The sequence below is a fragment of the Bos grunniens genome, chromosome 20 (assembly GCF_055505025.1).
Source record: "Bos grunniens cultivar Pamir isolate PY7600 chromosome 20, Bosgru_T2T1.0, whole genome shotgun sequence".
NCBI classification, from domain to species: domain Eukaryota; kingdom Metazoa; phylum Chordata; class Mammalia; order Artiodactyla; family Bovidae; genus Bos; species Bos grunniens.
Genome location: NC_141184.1, coordinates 26,666,653 through 26,687,906, shown reverse-complemented (window position 1 = coordinate 26,687,906; position 21,254 = coordinate 26,666,653). Strand labels below are relative to the sequence as shown.

The following is a 21,254-nucleotide window of genomic DNA, read 5'->3' as shown; positions in this document are numbered from 1 at the left end:
CAGTAATTACTGAAAAATATTTCTTAAGACTTATTCTCTGTGTGGATTAAAGATGGAACAGATGCGTGGAGATCTTGCAAAAAGCCACAATCAGACTTCTGAGCTCTGATGCGTTAGAATTTCATACCTGATTAACAAGCTAAATATACTGAAACCAAAGGATTTGAAATCGAGGAACATATTGCAAAGAGTGTAAGCCTGGAGGAAGGCTTTGAAGAAAAAATTAACTCATCAAAGTGGAAAGGAATGAATTCTAAATATAAGACTTGGGAAAGTGCACCCCTTCTAATTTTTGTCTTTTTGTTTCTGTCTCTGGATCAGTGAGCTTAATTCTTCACTTCAGTTAAGGTTTTATAAGAAGAATAGAGGGGAAAAAAGTTATTTTATTTGAACCTTAAGGCTAAGCATTGTTTTAATGTAGTATATGAAACCTTTTCTTGTTTACATTGGGGCTTTCTAGGTGGCATTAGTAGTAAAGACCCCCCCTGCCAGTGCAGGAGGCATAAGAGATACGTGTTCGATCACTGGGTAAGGAAGATCCCCTGGAGGAGGGAATGACAGCTCACTCCAGTATCCTTGCCTAGAGAATCCCATCTTGTTTATATTTGTTTACAATAATTACTATACTTAAATTGGATGGTAAAATAGAACAATATTTTCCTCCATGCCAGAGATGTGCAACATTCTTGAGGGTATACAGTGAAAGTTGAAGGAAAAGTAGCAAAAATAATTGGAATACAAGTTTTATTTGGAATAATATGAAGTAAAATGCATTATTATTATTATTACTATTATTTTAGTCAAAAACTATCATATTAATTAGGTATATGTGATTCAGTAAATTCATATTCTTAGTAATTATGTCAACTTTTTGCTCATGTTCTAATAATTATTTGCATTGAGTGAATTACTACCTCAGGCTTGACCTATTCAACAATTTGAGCTCATTGCCCACCCTAACCCTTCCCAAATTATAAGAACTTTTTAGAAAGTGAGCCCTTTCCTTGATAATGTTTACTAATAATTTGGCTGCAAAAAATAGCTTCTAATATTTCCTTTTTCATGCAGGAGTTTCACTAACTTCTGATAAAAGATAAATTGGTGCATATTTTAAACATTAAGTTTATTTTACCAAAAATCAGTTCAAATTGGGCAGCACTAGACTGGAAGTGGTTAAGTGTCCTTGTCTCACAGAAGCTTAGGGAGAGACATTTTAAAGAAAACTTGCAAGCAAAGCAAGAAAACTATTGACTGCCTATAACTTAGAGCCTTGGTGCTGTTTTAGTTGCTAAGACATGTCTGACTGGTTTGTGACCCCATGGACTGGAGCATGCCAGGCCCCTCTGTTCATGGGATATTCCTCACAAGATTACTGAACTGGGTTGCCATTCCCTTTTCCATAGCATCTTCCTGACCCAGGGATCAAACACACATCTCCTGCACTGGCAGGTGGTCCTTTGCCACTGAGCCACCAAGGAAGCCCAACGTAAAGCCTAACTGACTGCAACTGGTTGTCCTTATGTTTTTATTTATAACTTTTATAGACACTTACAAGCTTAGGTTTTTCGAATAGTAATGTATGGATGTGAGAGTTGACCAAAAAGAAGGTTGTTCAGTTCAGTTTGGTCACTCAGTCATGTCCGACTCCTTGCGATCCCATGGACTGCAGCACTCCAGGCCTCCCTGTCCATCACCAACTCCTGGAGTTTACTCAAACTCATGCCTATTGAGTCGGTGATGCCATCCAACCATCTCATCCTCTATCGTCCCCTTCTCCTAGCGCCTTCAATCATGAGAGTTGGACCAAAAAGAAGGTTGCACTCTGAAGAATTGATGCTTTTGAATTGTGGTGCCAGGGAAGACTCTTGAGAGCCCCTTGGACAGCAAAGAGGTCAAACCAGTCAATCTTAAAAGGAAATCAACCCTGAATATTGATTGGAAGGGCTGATGCTGAACCTGAAGCTCCAATATTTTGGCCACCTGATACAAAGGGCTAACTCATTGGAAAATACACTGGGAAAGACTGAGGCCAGGAGGAGAAAAGGGTGACAGAGGATGAGATGGTTGCATGGAGTCATCAACTCAATGGATATAAGTTGGAGCAGACTCCGGGAGACAGTGAAGGGCAGGGAAGCCTGGCATGCTGCAGTTCATGGGGTTGCAGAGTTGGATATGATTTACTGACTGAACAACAACAAGCTTATGTTTTGGTTTGCTTTAAAAAATTTTTATTTTATTGGTGTGCAGCTGATCTATGATGTTTATTAGTTTCAAATGTATAAAATTCAGTTATGCATATACATATATTAATTCTTCTTTAGATTCTATTCTCATTTGGATTATCATAGAATATTGAGTAGATTTCCCTGTGCTATACAGGAGGTCCTTGTTTTTCATCTGTCTTATATATAGTTGTGCATGTATGATCTTCCCAAGCTCCTAATTTATCCCTCTCCCCATGTTTCCCTTTTAATAACCATAAGTTTGTTTTCAATATCTGTAAGTTTGTCTCTGTTTTGTAAATATGCATCAGTTTTTAAAGTTAAAATTAACATATGTGTGATATCATATGATATTTCTCTTTATCTGACTTACTTTACTTGGTATGATAATCTCTAGGGCCATCCATGTTGCCGCAAATGACATTATTTCAATTTTTTTATGGCTGAGTAATATTCCATTGTGTAAATATACCACATCTTCTTTGTCCATTCCTCCACTGGTGGACATTTAAATTGCTTCCATGCCTTTGTTATTGTAGATGCTGCCAAAACATTACAGTCCCCTCAGTCTAGTGGCCTCCTAATTCAATTAATCTAACAATTTTTTTTTCAGAAGGAATGCCTCTTTCAGAGAGTCTAAAGTGAAAGACTTCATGAAATTTTCTAAGAAAATAATGCCTTTGAGTTATTTCCTGGAATGACAAGTCTTCAAATGGATATTTATATTAATAACTCTAGAGAGTTATTAATAAAGAAGACTTCACAAGGAGGGTTTTGGTGCCAATAATTTTTAGGACATTAACTAGAATTGAATTGTTTGAGGATGTACCTATGTCATTGAGATTCTATATTTCAATCTGTTTTTTTGTTTTGTTTTTTCTTTTTTTTGTTTACACAATCACTCTTTTTTCACTTTACATAAAAAGTCATAGTCTTCACTCACTGTAAAATGTTAAAAAGGGCAGTGGTAAAACATTCGTGGATACCCCAGACAGGAACAATTCAGAAGATCTGTGTCCAAAGAATTGAATTTTACATTAACAAGGAAGCACTCTATCCAACTGAAAAAATCCTTCTCCAGAAAAATTTGCATTACAGTTTTACTGTGTTTTGCAAAATTCATAGTCACTGTACTTTTTTATTTTTTATTTTTGCTAATAAAAGTTGTAAGGATTACTAATTCCAGAAAAATAAAGTTTTGTAATTCAGGCAAAGTTAATTGTTTTTAAATAATAAATTTATATTTATGATTTTTAAGCATAATATGGGTGTGATCATAAGCAGACTTTTAAAAAAATGCATGTATTAACATGAACTTTTCTAGGGGAGAGAATGCAAATATAAGTTAAATGAGAAAACAGTGCACACATTTTGATTCTTAAAAATAACATGTGGATGAGACTTTCACTTATATTACACATGATACATTTAAAATAGTAATGGAATAGTTTTATTTTGTAAATGACATTTTTAAAAATAAGAGGGAAATTGTATTTATTGCAACAATTTGTGTTTTGGTTTTAAAAAAAATCTAGAGGTAAATTTTGAAAATGGGGAGAGAGGGTTTCCCTGGTGGCTGAGTGGTAAAAAATTCTGCCAATGCAGGAGACACAGGTTGGATCCCTGGTCTGGGAAGATCCCACGTACTGTGGAGCAACTAAGCCCCTGTGACACGACTATTGAGCCTGTACTGCTGAGTCCATGTGCTGTAGTTACTTAAGCCCATGTGCCTAGAGCACATCTCTGAAACAAGAGAAGTCACCACGATAAGAAGACCATACACCGCAGCTAGGGAGTAGCCCAAACCCTCCACAACTAGAGCAAAAGCCTGCACCACAACAAAGACCAAGACAGTCCAAAATAAATAGTAAATAAATATTTCATAATGAAGAGAAGCACATAATTAGAGTTTTAAAATAATTTTATTGAAATAGAAGTGAAAAAATAAGATTGTAAGCTGATGTTATGGCATAAGCAATTTTCATTTGAATTAAATCACTTGATGATAAATATCAACAACAAAATTTTTGTTGATCTTTATTTTTCTTTTACCAGAGAAGATATTTCAATAAAAGCACAAAGCAAATATATCTGAGATCCAAGTCTTCCATGTTAAAGATAAAGTGACAGGAATGCTTTGCTAGTATCATCTAATGTAGTCAACAACAAAATTATAACATCAGTATATATATACCAACCTACAGAGCACCTCAATACATTACTACAAGATTAAAAAAAAAATCAATAACTCATAGTTCGATACCTCACAATGGCAATTCTTTCATCTAAAACTAAAATGAGTAGAAAACCACAGGCCTAACTACAGATCAGTTTAACTAAAGAGATAAGCATGTAGATCTTTCATGAAAAGGTGATTCAGTTCAGTTCAGTTCAGTTCAGTCTCTCAGTTGTGTCCGGCTCTTTGCGACCCCATGAATTGCAGCACACCAGGCCTCCCTGTACATCACCAACTCCCAGAGTTCACCCAGACTCATATCCATCGAGTCAGTGAGCCATCCAGCCATCTCATCCTCTGTCATCCTCTCTTCCTCCTGCCCCCAATCCCTCCCAGCATCAGAGTCTTTTCCAATGAGTCAACTCTTTGCATGAGGTGGCCAAAGTACTGGAGTTTCAGCTTTAGCATCATTCCTTCCAAAGAAATCCCAGGGCTGATCTCATTTAGAATGGACTGGTTGGATCTCCTTGCAGTCCAAGGGACTCTCAAGAGTCTTCTCCAACACCACAGTTCAAAAGCATCAATTCTTCAGTGCTCAGCTTTCTTCACAGTCCAACTCTCACATCCATACATGACTACCATAACTTTGACTAGACTGACCTTTGTGGGCAAAGTAATGTCTCTGCTTTTGAATATGCTATCTAGGTTGGTCATTACTTTCCTTCCAAGGAGTAAGCGTCTTTTAATTTCATGGCTGCAGTCACCATCTGCAGTGATTTTGAGCCCCCAAAAATAAAGTCTGACACTGTTTCCACTGTTTCCCCATCTATTTCCCATGAAGTGATGGGACCAGATGCCATGATCTTTGTTTTCTGAATGTTGAGCTTTAAGCCAACTTTTTCACTCTCCTCTTTCACGTTCATCAAGAGGCTTTTTAGTTCCTCTTCACTTTCTGCCATAAGGGTGGTGTCATCTGCATATCAGAGGTGATTGATATTTCTCCTGGCAATCTTGATTCCAGCTTGTGCTTCTTCTAGCTCAGCATTTCTCATGATGTAAGTTGCATACAAGTTAAATAAGCAAGATGACAGTATACAGCCTTGATGTACTCCTTTTTCTATTTGGAACCAGTCTGTTGTTCTGTATCCAGTTCTAACTGTTGCTTCCTGACCTGCATACAGATTTCTCAAGAGGTAGGTCAGGTGGTCTGGTATCTCCATCTCTCTCAGAATTTTCCACAGTTTATTGTGATCCACACAGTCAAAAGCTTTGGCATAGTCAATAAAGCAGAAATAAATGTTTCTCTGAAACTCTTTGCTTTTTTGATGATCCAGCAGATGTTGGCAATCTGATCTCTGGTTCCTCTGTCTTTTATAAAACCAGCTTGGACATCTGGAAGTTCATGGTTCACATATTGCTGAAGCCTGGCTTGGAGAATTTTGAGCATTACTTTAATAGCATGTGAGATGAGTCCAATTGTGTAGTAGTTTGAGCATTTTTGGTATTGCCTTTCTTTGGATTGGAATGAAAACTGACCTTCCCAGTCCTGTGGCCATTGCTGAGTTTTTCTAATTTGCTGGCATATTGAATGCAGCACTTTCACAGCATCATCTTTCAGGATTTGAAATAGCTCAATTGGAATTCCATCACCTCCACTAGCTTTATTCTCAGTGATGCTTTCTAAGGCCCACTTGACTTCACATTCCAGGATATCTGGCTTTAGTTGAATGTTTCTATGAAGACCTACAAGACCTTTTAGAACTAACACCCAAAAAAGATATCATTTTCATTATAGGGGACTGGAATGCAAAAGTAGGAAGTCAAGAAACACCTGGAGTAACAGGCAAATTTGGCCTTGGAGTACTGAATGAAGCATGGGAAAAGCTAATAGAATTTTGCCAAGAGAACACACTGGCCATAGCAAACACCTTCTTCTAAAGACACAAGAGAAGACTCTACACATGGACATCACCAGATGGTCAACAACAAAATCAGATTGATTATATTCTTTGCAGCCAAAGATGGAGAATCTCTATACAGTAAGCAAAAACAAGACCAGGAGCTGACTTTGGCTCAGATCATGAAGTCTTTATTGCCAAATTCAGACTTAAATTGAAGAAAGTAGGGAAAACCACTAGACCATTGAGGTATGACCTAAATCAAATCCCTTATGATTATACAGTGGAAGTGAGAAATAGATTTAAGGGACTAGATCTGATAGACAGAGTGCCTGATGAATTATTGATGAAGGTTCATGACATTGTACAGGAGACAGTAATCAAGACCATCCCCATGGAAAAGAAATGCAAAAAAACCCAAATGGCTGTTTGAGGAGGCCTTACAAATAGCTGTGAAAAGAAGAGAAGTGAAAAGCAAAGGAGAAAAGAAAAGATGTAAGCATCTGAATGCAGAGTTCCAAAGAATAGCAAGGAGAGTTAAGAAAGCCTTCCTCATCGATCAATGCAAAGAAATAGAGGCAAACAACAGAATGGGAAATACTAACGATATCTTCAAGAAAATTAGAGATACCAAGTGAAGCTTTCATTCAAAGATGGTCTCAAATAAGGACAGAAATGGTATGAACCTAACAGAAGCAGAAGATATTAAGAGGTGGCAAGAATACACAGAAGAATTGTACAAAAAAGATTTCACGACAAAGATAATCATGATGACATGATCACTCACCTAGAGCCAGACATCCTGGAATGTGAAGTCAAGTGTGATTTAGAAAGCTGCATTCATAGACTACAATTGATCATGCTTCCTAGTTTTTGAGCTTTTGTGTACTCACTTTCAGTATCAACTCTCAACTTGGCCACGTGATGTGTTTTGATAAATGACATATCAGTAAATGTTACAGATAAAAAAGTTTCATTAACTCTTGTACATTGAGTTTTGACTTCTTCGAATGCCATTACTACTGTGTAAGGAACCTTTCCTAATATGCTGGAGAGGACCAATGGACAAGAACAAACTCCCCCACCAACAACCCTGGCTCACTGCCATATAAAGATATGAGATTTTCTTGGCCCATTCAGCTCTAGTCAATTTGCCAAATGACCACAACCACATGAGTGCTCTCAGGTAAGCTAGGCAGAAGAACCACCAATTGAGGTTAACATAAATTATAAAATAGTGAGCAAACAAATTGATGTTTTAGTCCACCAAATTTTAGGATGGTTGTTTATACAGCAATAAACAACTAATTCACCATGTAGATAGTTTTTAATATTTCATTCTTTCAGTAGAAATAGAATTTTAAACTGATATTTGATTCAAGTTATTTTAGAATGCAAATTTTATGTACATTATAAAAAAGTATAAGCTTGCCAGAATTATTATTCATGTCAGTCATCCTCAAATTTGGCAGCTGATTTGAATCATCAAGGGACATTCATTTTAAGTCTATTAACATCTCTTCCTTTATCAACTACATTTTGCTTTAAATGTATGTAGTGTGGTAGAGGGGCTGGTTTATCTATGTAACTATGTATCTCCTTCATATGTAATATATATTTGTGTATGTATGTATGATTTATCTTTCCCAAACTTCTAAGGCAAATCTATTGCAAAGTTGAATACTGGGATATGAAGACTAGCAGAAAGAATCTATTTAAATTCTTATGTGTCTAAAAATAGAACATAGTTACAATTGGGTAAATATTACCACAAGCCATGGAATAGAATACAGAAAAGCTACAGTAATTAAAATATCATATCTAATGGACCTGACATTCTGAAACTCTACTTGTAATTTTCATTTGTCTAGAATTATGTGACATGTCTTTCCTCAAATGGGGCCTGTTTCAAAAAGGGTGGAGACTTTTAAATAACATGGTTTTTACTCTAGTTAATAAAATGGTTTTTGTATCTCCTAAATGTTGAAGGGGTGACAGCTATTCTACTCAAAATCTTGGTCCTAAAGGTGCTTGTTGTTGGTGAAGCATGCTGGAATCAATTCTGACAGTATTAATATGTAAAACATTTAAATCATTTTTTAAAATCAACATTGTTTTATACAGTCAGTAAAGAAGATCTAGGGTCAGAAACAGAACAAAGTATGAAGCAAAAATATAAATCAGAAGAAAATAAATAGCACATGATAACTTTCTTAAACAAAATTGAAATATTTACAACTCAAATCTTTTGTCATAAGGTTCATGAGTGGATCAGACTGACATAAGGCACACTGCCAACCAGAGTACAGGCCAGCTTCAACAGTACTGGCATAACCTGGGACCGAATTAGGAATGCAGAATCCCGGGAACTAACCAAGATCTATTTCTTTTAAAGATCTATAGACAGTTTGTATTCCCATTAAGTTGGCAACAATACATTAGGTGATGTATTAATTTCCTATCACAGCTGTAAAATTTACCACCAGCTTAAAGGTTTGATGCTGTTAAAGTGCTGCACTGAATAGGCCAACACATTTGGAAAACTCAGCGGTGGCAACAGGGCAGGAAAATATCAGTTTTCATTCCAATCCCAAAGAATGGCAATGCCAAAGAATGTTCAGTCTACCACAAAACTGTGCTTAGTTCTCATGCTAGCAAGGTAATGCTCAAAATCCTTCAAGCTAGGCTTTAAATGTATGTGAACCTAGCACTTCCAGGTGTTCAAGTTGGAATAAGAAAAGGTAGAGAAACCAGAGATCAAATTGCCAACATCTGCTGAATCATAGAAAATGCAAGGGAATTAAAAAAAAAAATCTACTATTGCTTCATTGACTATGCTAAAGCCTTTGACCGTATGGATCATAAGAAACTGTGAAGATTCTTAAAGAGATGGTAATATCACACCAGCTTATCTGTCTCCTGAAAAACCTGTATACAGGTCAAGAAGCAATAGCTAGAGCTGGACATGGAACAATGGACTAGTTCCAAATTGGGAAAGGGGTATATCAAAACTCTAAATTGTGACCCTGCTAATTTAATTTACATGCAGAGTACATCATGTGAAATGTCAAGCTGGTTGAATCACAAGCTGGAATCAAGATTGCCAGAAGAGTCATCAATAGTCTCAGATATGCAGATGATACTTTAATGGAAGGAAGCAAAGAGGAACCAAAGAACCTCTTGATGAAAGTGAAAGAGGAGAGTGAAAAGGCTGAATGTTAAACTGCTAAAGCTAAACATTACTGTTAATGTTAAAATGTTAAAAGTCGACATTCAAAAAACTAAGATCATGGCATCCAGTCCCATCGCTTCATGGAAAACAGAGAAAAAGTGGAAACAGTGACAGATTTTATTTTCTTGGCCTCCAGAATCATGTGGACAGTGACTGCAACCATGAAATTAAAAGATGTTTGCTTCTTGGAAGAAAAGCTGTGAAAAACCTTGCTGCTGCTGAGTCACTTCAGTCGTGTCTGACTCTGTGTGACCCCATAGACCTAGTCAGCCCGCCAGACTCCCCCATCCCTGGGAATCTCCAGGCAAGAACACTGGAGTGGGTTTCCATTTCCTTCTCCAATGCATGAAAGTGAAGTGAAAGCGAAGTCGCTCAGTCGTGTCCGACCTTTAGCATGGACTGCAGCCTACCAAGCTCCTCCGTCCATGGGATTTTCCAGGCAAGAGTACTGGAGTGGGGTGCCATTGCCTTGACAGCATATTAAAAAGCAGAGGCATCACTTCGCTAACAAAGATCCACCTAGTTAAAGCTATGTTTTTTTTTTTTTTTTTTTTCAGTAGTCATGTACAGATGCTAAAGTTGGACCATAAATAAGGCTAAGTACCAAATAATTGATGCTTTTGAACTGTGGTACTGGAGAAGACTCTTGAGAATCCCTTGGACTGCAGGGACATCAAACCAGTCAATCCTAAAGGAAACCAACCCTGAATATTCAGTGGAAGGACTGATGCTGAAACTGAAGCTCAGATAATTTGGTCACCTGATGGGAAAAGCCAGCTCATTAGAAAAGATCCTGATGCTGGGAAAGATTGAAGGCAAATGGAGAAGTGAGTTACAGAGGATGAGATGGTTGCATGGCATCACTGCACATAAGTTTGAGCAAATTCTGGGATATAGTGAAGGACAGGAAGGTATTGTGTACTGCAGTTTATGGTGTTGCCAGGAGTCAGACATGACAATGCCTGAACGACAACAAGAGGGAAAGCACAAATCATTAATAAATGGCAGGTTGTAGAAAATGCTGGGTATCTTTTCATGTGTTTGTTAGCCATCTGTATGTCTTCTTTGGAGAAATGTCTATTTAGTTCTTTGGCCCATTTTTTGATTGGGTCATTTATTTTTCTGGAATTGAGCTGTAGGAGTTGCTTGTATATTTTTGAAATTAGTTGTTTGTCAGTTGCTTCACTTGCTATTATTTTCTCCCATTCTGAAGGCTGTCTTTTCACCTTGCTTATAGTTTCTTTTGTTGTGCAGAAGCTTTTTTTTTTTTTTTTTTATTCTTCCAATTTTATTTTATTTTTAAACTTTACATAATTGTATTAGTTTTGCCAAATATCAAAATGAATCCGCCACAGGCATACATGTTAATTAGGTCACATTTGTTTATTTTTGATTTTATTTCCAATATTCTGAGAGGTGGGTCATAGAGGATCTTGCTGTGATGTATGTCAGAGAGTGTTTTGCCTATGTTCTCCTCTAGGAGTTTTATAGTTTCTGGTCTTACGTTTAGATCTTTAATCCATTTTGAGTTTATTTTTGTGTATGGTGTTAGAAAGTGCTCTAGTTTCATTCTTTTACAAGTGGTTGACCAGTTTTCCCAGCACCACTTGTTAAAGAGATTGTCTTTAACCCATTGTATATTCTTGCCTCCTTTGTCAAAGATAAGGTGTCCATATGTGCGTGGATTTATCTCTGGGCTTTCTATTTTGTTCCATTAATCTATATTTCTGTCTTTGTGAAAAGATGCTCAACATCACTCATTATCAGAGAAATGCAAATCAAAACCACTATGAGGTACCATTTCACACCAGTCAGAATGGCTGCGATCCAAAAGTCTACAAGCAATAAATGCTGGAGAGGGTGTGGAGAAAAGGGAACCCTCTTACACTGTTGGTGGGAATGCAAACTAGTACAGCCACTATAGAGAACAGTGTGGAGATTCCTTAAAAAACTGGAAATAGAACTGCCCTATGATCTAGCAATTCCACTGCTGGGCATACACACTGAGGAAACCAGAAGGGAAAGAGACACATGTACCCCAATGTTCATCGCAGCACTGTTTATAATAGCTAGGACATGGAAGCAACCTAGATGTCCATCAGCAGATGAATGGGTAAGAAAGCTGTGGTACATATACACAATGGAGTATTACTCAGCCATTAAAAAGAATACATTTGAATCAATTCTAATGAGGTGGATGAAACTGGAGCCTATTATACAGAGTGAAGTAAGCCAGAAAGAAAAACACCAATGCAGTATACTAACACATATATATGGAATTTAGAAAGATGGTAACAATAACCCTGTATACGAGACAGCAAAAGAGACACTGATATATAGAACAGTCTTATGGACTCTGTGGGAGAGGAAGAGGGTGGGATGATTTGGGAGAATGGCATTCAAACATGTATAATATCATGTATGAAACAAGTTGCCAGTCCAGGTTCGATGCACAATACTCGATGCTTGGGGCTGGTGCACTGGGATGACCCAGAGGGATGGTATGGGGAGGGAGGAGGGAGGAGGGTTCAGATGGGGAACACATGTATACCTGTGGCAGATTCATTTTGATATATGGCAAAACCAATACAATATTGTAAAGTTAAAAAATAAAATAAAAAAAGAGAAAAAAAATAAATCAGAAAGTGGCTGAGAACAACTAGAAAAAGACAAGGAATCATAAATCTCTGGAGAATGTTGTGTGAAAAAGACTAGGTAGACTCAAGTTAGAATGAGGAATATTCTCAGTTGAATTATATTAACTGCAAGCTTTTCTCTTACAGAATAGTATATTATATGTATCCTTAACTTTTCTCAAATAAATGTAAAACACCAAAAAAAGAAAGAAAGAAAGAAAGAAAATGCTGGGTAAACATTGCTTACACACTGATATGTATATTCTGTAGTTATTTTCATTTATGCCAACAGTACCTTTATCCCTTTTCCTTCTTCTTGAAGATCCCATAAATAAAGGAAGTGAGTGACAGTGACATGAATGATCTGTATAGTCTTTTAACATTGTAAACCTGTCACATTTCAGCTCATTGCTTATACTTTTGTCAGGGGACATTCAGCTTTAAGGAATCCAATATGTTGTTTTCTTCTTTTGTGTGCTGTTTCTCAAGGGCCCTCTGTTCCTTATCAATTTCTGGAAAACAGGAATGAGCAGAGCTGCATGCAGTTCTCAGGACTGAGGTCATGAGACAGAGCGCAGGAGTGGATTCCCTTCAGTGACCTCTTACTTTAATATAATCTATTCAGTCATGTCCCTATTATTCAGGATATGGATTGTCTTCTGGCCCTGTGACGATTGTTATTCATCTAGTTTTATTTTTGCTCAACTTTATTTTTGCTGCCTAAAGCTTCCTTGTACGGAGATATATAAAGCACACATTGCTACAAATAAAGTACACTGTTTCACTCAAGACTTGGGTCCCCTGCATCCTTCTTTTCATCAACTCCAGTCCCCAGGTCCCAGTTATAAAGACGGTGACATACCTATTGTCAATACACATTAATTCTTGTCTAATCATATTGGAAACATTTTACTATTATACTTCAGATTTTTTGGTGATTTTAATCACCAAATAATTAATCAATACTTGAAACATAAATGGGCATACACAGAAAAGGGTAATAGCAATGGTTAAATTTCCCCCAAATGATCCTGGAGGGCTGATTTTCCCTTATTGCCATAACTACTTTAACGTGGCTGACACAATTTTCTATTTCCATGAATATGCAAATACTCATAAGCTTACTCAAAAGATCAAGACTAAATAATAAGATGAACAGTTACTAATGTGTATCATACTCTCAGGGCAGAAGAGACCTATTCAATAGCTCAGTGGTAAAGAATTCACCTCCAATGAAGGAGACATAGAGACATAGTTTCAATCCTTGGGTCAGGAAGGTCCCCCAGAGAAGGAAATGGCACTCCACTCAATTATTCTTGCCTGGGAAATCACATGATCAGAAAAGTTTGACAGGATACAGTTCATGGGGTCATGAAAGAGTCAGACACTACTTAGCAACTAAACAACAAAATATTAGGATGGATGCTCACTAAATTCTATCTCTTCTCTGTGTAGAAGAGACCTACTAGTAATTCTGACCAGTAACATCTCTCTTAAAAATGCTTATCCTACACATGAGATTGTTCCATTTTTCTATCATATTATTCAGTTTCCTGGCTGCAACAGATGTAAAAGGAAGAGAAGTTGCTCCTAACTGGGCTAACCAGGTGTTGGCTCTCCGAAATTTAGAAATGGGATCCAGAAAAAATCATTAACGTATGGCTGAAACTGTGGAAGGTATAGGAGGAGCCTATTTTATCACAGATCAGAGGCATCCTGACAACATTTTAAATCCTTATTCAGAGTCTCTATTTAAAACAGATCATTGTCCTCAGTGTTGGAACTGGACACAAATTCCCTACCATGAGTTAGTTTCTGTTGCTTACAATCAAGTATCTTAACTACTTTAGTAGGCCAGACCAGCAATCTTTCTTCTTCTGATTATGAGTGCTGATGTTTTAGTCAGCAATTTGAACATTCTAATGAATCCTTGCCACAAGGAAGAATCTACATATTCACAGAAGGCCTAACATTTGCTTAATAAGCCAGAACACTCACTGGGGAGGTCTGTGTTTTCTCTATACTCAGGCTGTTGTGCAATTGCAATATTAATATAGAAGTAATGTTTCTGTTTCTGCAACCCAAAAAATCTCCTTATACGTGAAAGATAAGATGGTATGTTTTCTTGGTATTAAAACAGTGCAGAAAAAGTGGTTTTCTCAATAGTAAATTCAATAAACATTGTTTAAATATGTAATTGAATAAAAGAGTGAATAAAAGAAGCTATGGAATAAAAAAAAATTGGAGTAGTCAATAGGGCTTTTAATATACATCTTCTCTGCCCAATTCTGAACACATTTGAGAGAAAAGCAAAACTGTTTTCAGGCCAAAATATCATGTTTACAAATGATAGAGGCTATGGATTTGGGCTTTTGTTCAGTTCAGTTCAGTCGCTCAGTCGTGTCCAACTCTTTGTGACCCCATCAATCACAGCATGCCAGGCCTCCCTGTCGATCACCAACTCCCGGAGTTCACTCAGACTCATGTCCATCGAGTCAGTGATGCCATCCAGCCACCTCATCCTCTGTTGTCCCCTTCTCCTCCTGCCCCCAATCCCTCCCAGCATCAGAGTCTTGTCCAATGTCAAGTAGGCTTACTTAGGCAAACTTGGTGGCTGAGACAGTTAAGAATCTGCCTGCAATGTGGCAGAACTGGATTCCATCCCTGGGTTGGAGACATCTCCTAAAGGATAGCATGCAACCCATTCCAATATTCTTGCCTGAAAAATCCCCATGGATCGGGGAGCCTGGCGGGCTATAGTCCATGGCGTCACAAAGAGTCAGATATGACTGAGCAACTAAAGGCATACATAGCCACTCATTCCCAAGACAACATAGAAACAGATACGATAAATTCTGTCTTAGTGTAACACAGGAATGTTTTTGCTGGCCATGAGCAGACCTGATTTCAAGAGGATAAGAGTCCAGGTGAACTGAGTAAGCACATTTTCATTTTCAAATATATGATTCAGGTAATTGAGTCCATCTTTCTAAGATTTGAATGAACAAGTTGTCTGAGTAAGTAAAACAAAGAAGAGGCATAAGAAACATACTGATAAATTTCTCTTTAGTAAGAATGAAATATCAGGAAGGGGGTAAGAGGTAGTTCTCCTTTTTTGTGCACACTCAAATGGACTCTTTGACTAAGGCAAGCAAGACATGTGGTCTCTCATCTGGGTACTCTTGAAAGACATAGAACTTCTGTGAGTTTGCAGAACATGTTGTAGACTGTCAGTTGCTCATGGCAATCCCTAATTTCTGAATTAATGAGAGAGAGGGCTCTTCAGGATGTGTCCATTAATGTTTATCTCTAGCCACATTGCTTTAAGTAACATAGAATTTGAATGAATTCAATCAACCCTTCCACAGATTTGTACGATATCCCAGATTCTCCAGATTGATGGATGGAGAGATAAATGTAGCATTACAAAGTTCAACTGACAGCTATAATGCTTTAAGTATTTATATAAGCTAAAGGCCTAGGTCTATCTGCCCTTTCTCATCATTGCCAACATTAAATGATGTTATCTTTCAGTCAACCCATTCAATCACAAATGTACACTGTGTTTAACTGTTATGGCATACAGTGTTTTAGACTTTAGTAAATATACTGAAAAAAGATAAAATCCCTACTATTGGATCTTATATTTTAATGAAAGAGAAAAAAACTTGACAAAATAAATATATACAAGTGTTAGCAGTTACTGGTAAAAAGAAAAATAAATGGCAAGGAAAATAATGCAAGATGTCATTGTAAATATTTTTGGAAAACTAGACTATGCAGGTATACAGGGAAAGGATTTTCCAGGCAGGTAAATAACCAGTAAAAAAGGTGCTTTGTGAGTGTTTCCTAATTGGCTAACAGTGTTTCTCAACCTTTTTTTTAATTGTAAAAATGTAAAGTGAAGTCACTCAGTCATGTCTGACTCTTTGAGACCCCATGGACTGCAGCCTACTACGCGCCTCCATCCATGAGATTTTCCAGGCAAGAGTACTGGAGTGGGTTGCCATTTCCTTCTCCAGAGGATCTTCCAGACTCAGGGATCAAGCCCAGGTCTCCCACATTGTAAGCAGATGCTTTAGTGTCTGAACCACCACCAGTCCAGTTTTAGCTCCCTGCTAAAAAAAAATTTTTATATTTTTATTTATTTTGGTTTGTGCTGGGTCTTCACTGCTGTGTGCAGGTCTTTCTAGTTGCAGCAAATGGGGGCTACTCTCTAGCTGCAGTGCTCAGGTTTTCACTGGGGTCACTTCTCTTGTTGCAGAGCATTGACTGTAGACATGTGGACTCAGTAATTGCAGCACATAGGCTCAATAGTTGCTGCTTATGGATTAGTTGCTGTGGTATGTGGAATTTTCCCAGACCAGAGATGGAGACCCATGTCCCCCACATTGACAGGCAAGTTCTTAACCACTGGACAAACAGGGAAGTCCTAAAAATGCTTTTTTAGACAAATATTTTCACTAATAATTTTATCAAAATTTCCATTCCACATATGTACTATAAATCTGTTAATGTACTGTTTTCATACATATGATTTATTTTTAAAAGACCATAAGTTTTTTTCACAATACCCTAACACTGAGAACTTATTTCTCTCTTGGGAAAGTTATCATCCCTTTTGAGAATGCATCTATAGTCTGGGAATGTGAACTAAGAGAGTAACATATATTAATGAGCCAAAAGGGTAAAGACTGAAAAAAAAGTCATTTATTTAGAAATGAGAAGGCCATTAATAACTTTAAAAAGACCAGTTCATATAAAATGGAAAGTGTAGAAGGCAAAATATAGTTTTGGAAAAGAATTAGGATGATGAAGTAGAAACAACAAATATAAGCTATTCTTTCTAGAAACTTTCTATGGAAGGGAGGAGACATGTGCCATAAGATTTAGAGAGGATCAAAGCCAAAGGGAATGATGCTTGTTATTTATTTGTTTATTATCTTTGAAATGGTGGAATCTGGATGTGGATTAGATGCTATGAGGTGGCCAACAGAAATGAGACAAATGAAGAAACATGAAACACATAGGATAATGAATAGAGCAAGTTCCCAGAGGATACTGAAAGTGATGGGATTTTGAACAAATATCAATAAATTCATCTTGAAGAAGAAAGAAACATCTATTTCTTTGTAGACTCAATTTGGACAGAAAGCACAACCTATCACTTCAATTGTGAACATAAAAGCACAAGTTGTTCAAGATACTCTATTGCCTTTTATATGCCAGATAAATTGTTTAGAAAACTGAACAGAACACAGAAATGATAGTGGTTATCAGTTCAGTTCAGTTCAGTTCAGTCGATCAGTTTTGTCCGAATCTTTGCAACCCCATGAATTGCAACACACCAGGCCTCCCTGTCCATCACCAACTCCTGGAGTTCACTAAGACTCACGTCCATTGAGGCAGTGATGCCATCCAGCCATCTCATCCTCTGGCTTCCCCTTCTCTTCCTGCCCCCAATCTCTCCCAGCATCAGAGTTTTAGAAAAGGCAGAGGAACCAGAGATCAAATTGCCAACATCTGCTGGATCATCAAAAAAGCAAGAGAGTTCCAGAAAAACATCTATTTCTGCTTTATTGACTATGCCAAAGCCTTTGAGTGTGTGGATCACAATAAACTGTGGAAAATTCTGAAAGAGATGGGAATACCAGACCAGCCTCTGATAGTGCCTCTTGAGAAACCTATATGCAGGTCAGGAAGCAACAGTTAGAACTGGATATGAAACAACAGACTGGTTCCAAATAGGAAAAGGAGTACATCAAGGCTATATATTATCACCCTGCTTATTTAACTTATATGCATAGTACATTATGAGAAACGCTGGGCTGGAAGAGGCACAAGCTAGAATCAAGATTGCCAGGACAAATATCAATCACCTCAGATATGCAGATGACATCACCCTTACAGCAGAAAGTGAAGAGGTACTCAAAGGCCTCTTGATGAAAGTGAAAGAGGAGAGTGAAAAAGTTGGCTTAAAACTCAACATTCAGAAACTAAGATCATGGCATCTGGTCCCATCACTTCATGGAAAATAGATGGGGAAACAGAGGAAACAGTGTCAGACTATTTTTTTGCGCTCCAAAATTACTGCAAATGGTGATTGCAGCCATGAAATTAAAAGACGCTTAGTCCTTGGAAGGAAAGTTATGACCAACCTAGATAGCATATTCAAAAGCATAGATATTACTTTGCCAACAAAGGTCCGTCTAGTCAAGGCTATGGTTTTTCCAGTAGTCATGTATGGATGTGAGAGTTGGACTGTGAAGAAAGATGAACTCCAAAGAATTGATGTTTTTGAACTGTGGTGTTGGAGAAGACTCTTGAGAATTCCTTGGACTGCGAGGAGATCCAACTAGTCCATTCTAAAGGAGATCAGTCCTGGGTGTTCTTTTGAAGGAATGATGCTAAAGCTGAAACTCCAGTGGTTATCAGGAAACTATTATTAAAATTATTTTTATCTTGATTCCTTAGTAATTACTTGACATGGAACAATTGTATAATACAGTTATTATAATAACTTATGTTAAAAAGATGGAGAAGGCAATGGCACCCCACTCCAGTGCTCTTGCCTGGAAAATCCCATGGATGGAGGAGCCTGATAGGCTGCAGTCCATGGGGTCTCTAAGAGTTGCACAGGACTGAGCGACTTCACTTTCACTTTTCACTTTCATGCATTGGAGAAGGAAATGGCAATCCACTCCAGTACTCTTGCCTGGAGAATCCCAGGGACGGGGAAGCCTGGTGGGCTGCCATCTATGGGGTTGCACAGAGTCAGACATGGCTGAAGTGACTTAGCAGCAGCAGCATGTTAAAAAGAATACTTGGTGGAGGTGAGAAATTTTAAAAATATATATGTATATATACAGGCATATATGTATATATATAAGAATTAAAATATGAGAATGGTTTATAAAGCAAAAAAAAAAAAAACCTTACAAATAATTTTATCTTACAGAATAAACGTGTTCCTTTTTAACTAAGGAAGATGAGTTTCAGTAATGAATCAAAACCTAAAATTTCAGTAGAATGAATACCTACGTATGTACCTGACACAGGAAATAGTCCATGTCAGCCCTCAGAGCAATGATGTATTAATTATGCTCCATCAACACTGAGGAAGTATTTAGGTAGCAGTAGAAGGATGAATGTAAACACATCAGCTTGAAACACTGGGTTCTGTAAACAAGCATTCTCAAGACACCTGGGTCTTTATTAGCTGTCAAATCTTATCTAATGTAAATTTTTGCAATGAGTCTAATATCAGATTCTGATATACTGATACTTCTGAATTACAGTTGATAAATGCATGACATTTACATATCTATTAGACAAAAGAGAGATATTAAATGGCACCTAATTTAACCTGTGTAGAAATAAAGGGAAAAAAAAGTGATGCATATTAAAAGATTTCCACATTATTGATAATGACTAATAAATTGGTATTTGAAAAGTATCTTCCTTTTGGGTTCAGTTTGCATCAATTTGTTTTAAAATACTCTTTAGTCTCAAATTAGTCAAGCCAGGGTATTAAATACACCACTGTAATGATCTCAAAATAATTTCCAAATCCACAAAAATATATTTGGAAATTGTCACTATCAGCAAGTTAGACTGGCTAAGCCCTTTTCTTATTACTAGTTCTGTTATAAGGACATTTACCAAAACAGCTAGATAGAAAGACAGGTATTACTCAAATTTTATTTAATAATAGAAACCAGACACTGCTTTTCTCAATCTATATACATTGAATGAATTTTCAAAGGAATGATATTTTGGTAATAATGACAATAAATATAGGAAATATGAAAAGTAAATATACATAGGATATCACGCAAGATTTAAAGAAATCTTTTGGAATTACTTCAATGACACACAGTTCCGAGTATGTATCCTTAACACTGGGGAATCATTTATATCCTTATGTGTATAAATATTATATATTTAGCTATAGAGTCATTAATTGATTCATGTCATCTTTTTAAGCAACTTACATAGTTTTCAGAGGATTTTGCAGGTTAAAGTGACTTAATTCCCAGAATGACCTCTTCATATAATTATGTTTCAACGTTGATACCAACTTCCTTCTTTAGTAAACCAGTGCTCACATTACCAGTGTAATCAACAAACCTTTAGTTCTTCTTCATCATAATGTAAATATTAACATGTTTTCTTTCCTTTATCATTAATTTCTCCTCCTACAAAATTGCTGTTGAAGTCTTGCTGTAGAGGCTCCTTCCATCAGTCTTAGCTTTTCCTTGTACCTGGATATCAGTTGAAGTTTGCTAATCTATAGTGCTGCAGTTCTTGATTTAGTGCTTCATTTCCCTGTACACTGTGGCTTTAGCCCCCTACTGCAGTGGCTGGCCTCCGTCTGAGGAAAAAAATAAATAAATAAAAGCTATTTGTTTTCTGTGTTCTCTGCTCTGGTAACTTCTTTCTGTGGAATTTGGTATATTTTAAGTAGCCAAACTAATGCCAACAGGCTGCTTAGATGGGGAATTGGTCATTTTTCAGGGAAGTGTTAGTGCTAGTGAAATTTGCTCAGTTGTATCCAAGTCTTTGTGACCCCACATGGCCCCATGTGACCCGACAAAGGCTACCCACTTCTTTGTGACCCCATGTGGCAGCACACAGGGCTCCTCTGTTTATGGAATTCTCCAGGCAAGAATACTGGAGTGGGTAGCCATTTTCTTCTCCAAGGGAACTTCCCAACCCAGGGATTGAACCTGGATCTTCTGCTTTACAGGCAGATTCTTTACCATCTGAGCCACCAGGGAAGCCCAGGGAAGACCTCTGCCCAGCACAACCAGATAGCACCTTTGCTAGGCTTTCTCCACACATTTACTTCAACGGTCCCATCAAAACAAAATTCTGCCTTCTCAGAAGTTTTACACTTAGTTTTACACTGTAGTTCAGCTAATGAAAATAACCCAGTACTCCTATGTGTATGCCTGTATAAGTTTTTCCCACTTTTAGTTCCTTGAGTGTTATTAACAAAATTTAGTTACACTGAACATGAGTTTTGCTTTTTCGGGTTGAATTCTTTAGGAAATAAAGTAAAAGTATACATGTGGCTCAGCTATATCT

General features: G+C 37.2%; 1 non-coding gene across 1 annotated transcript; it reads right to left on the bottom strand.

Annotated features, from left to right (window-relative positions):
- Positions 1–20,872: 20,872 nt before the first annotated feature.
- TRNAY-GUA (transfer RNA tyrosine (anticodon GUA)) lies at positions 20,873–20,944 on the bottom strand. Its single transcript has one exon. It is a non-coding gene; the product is annotated as a tRNA-Tyr (tRNA).
- Between the last annotated feature and the right edge of the window lie 310 nt (positions 20,945–21,254).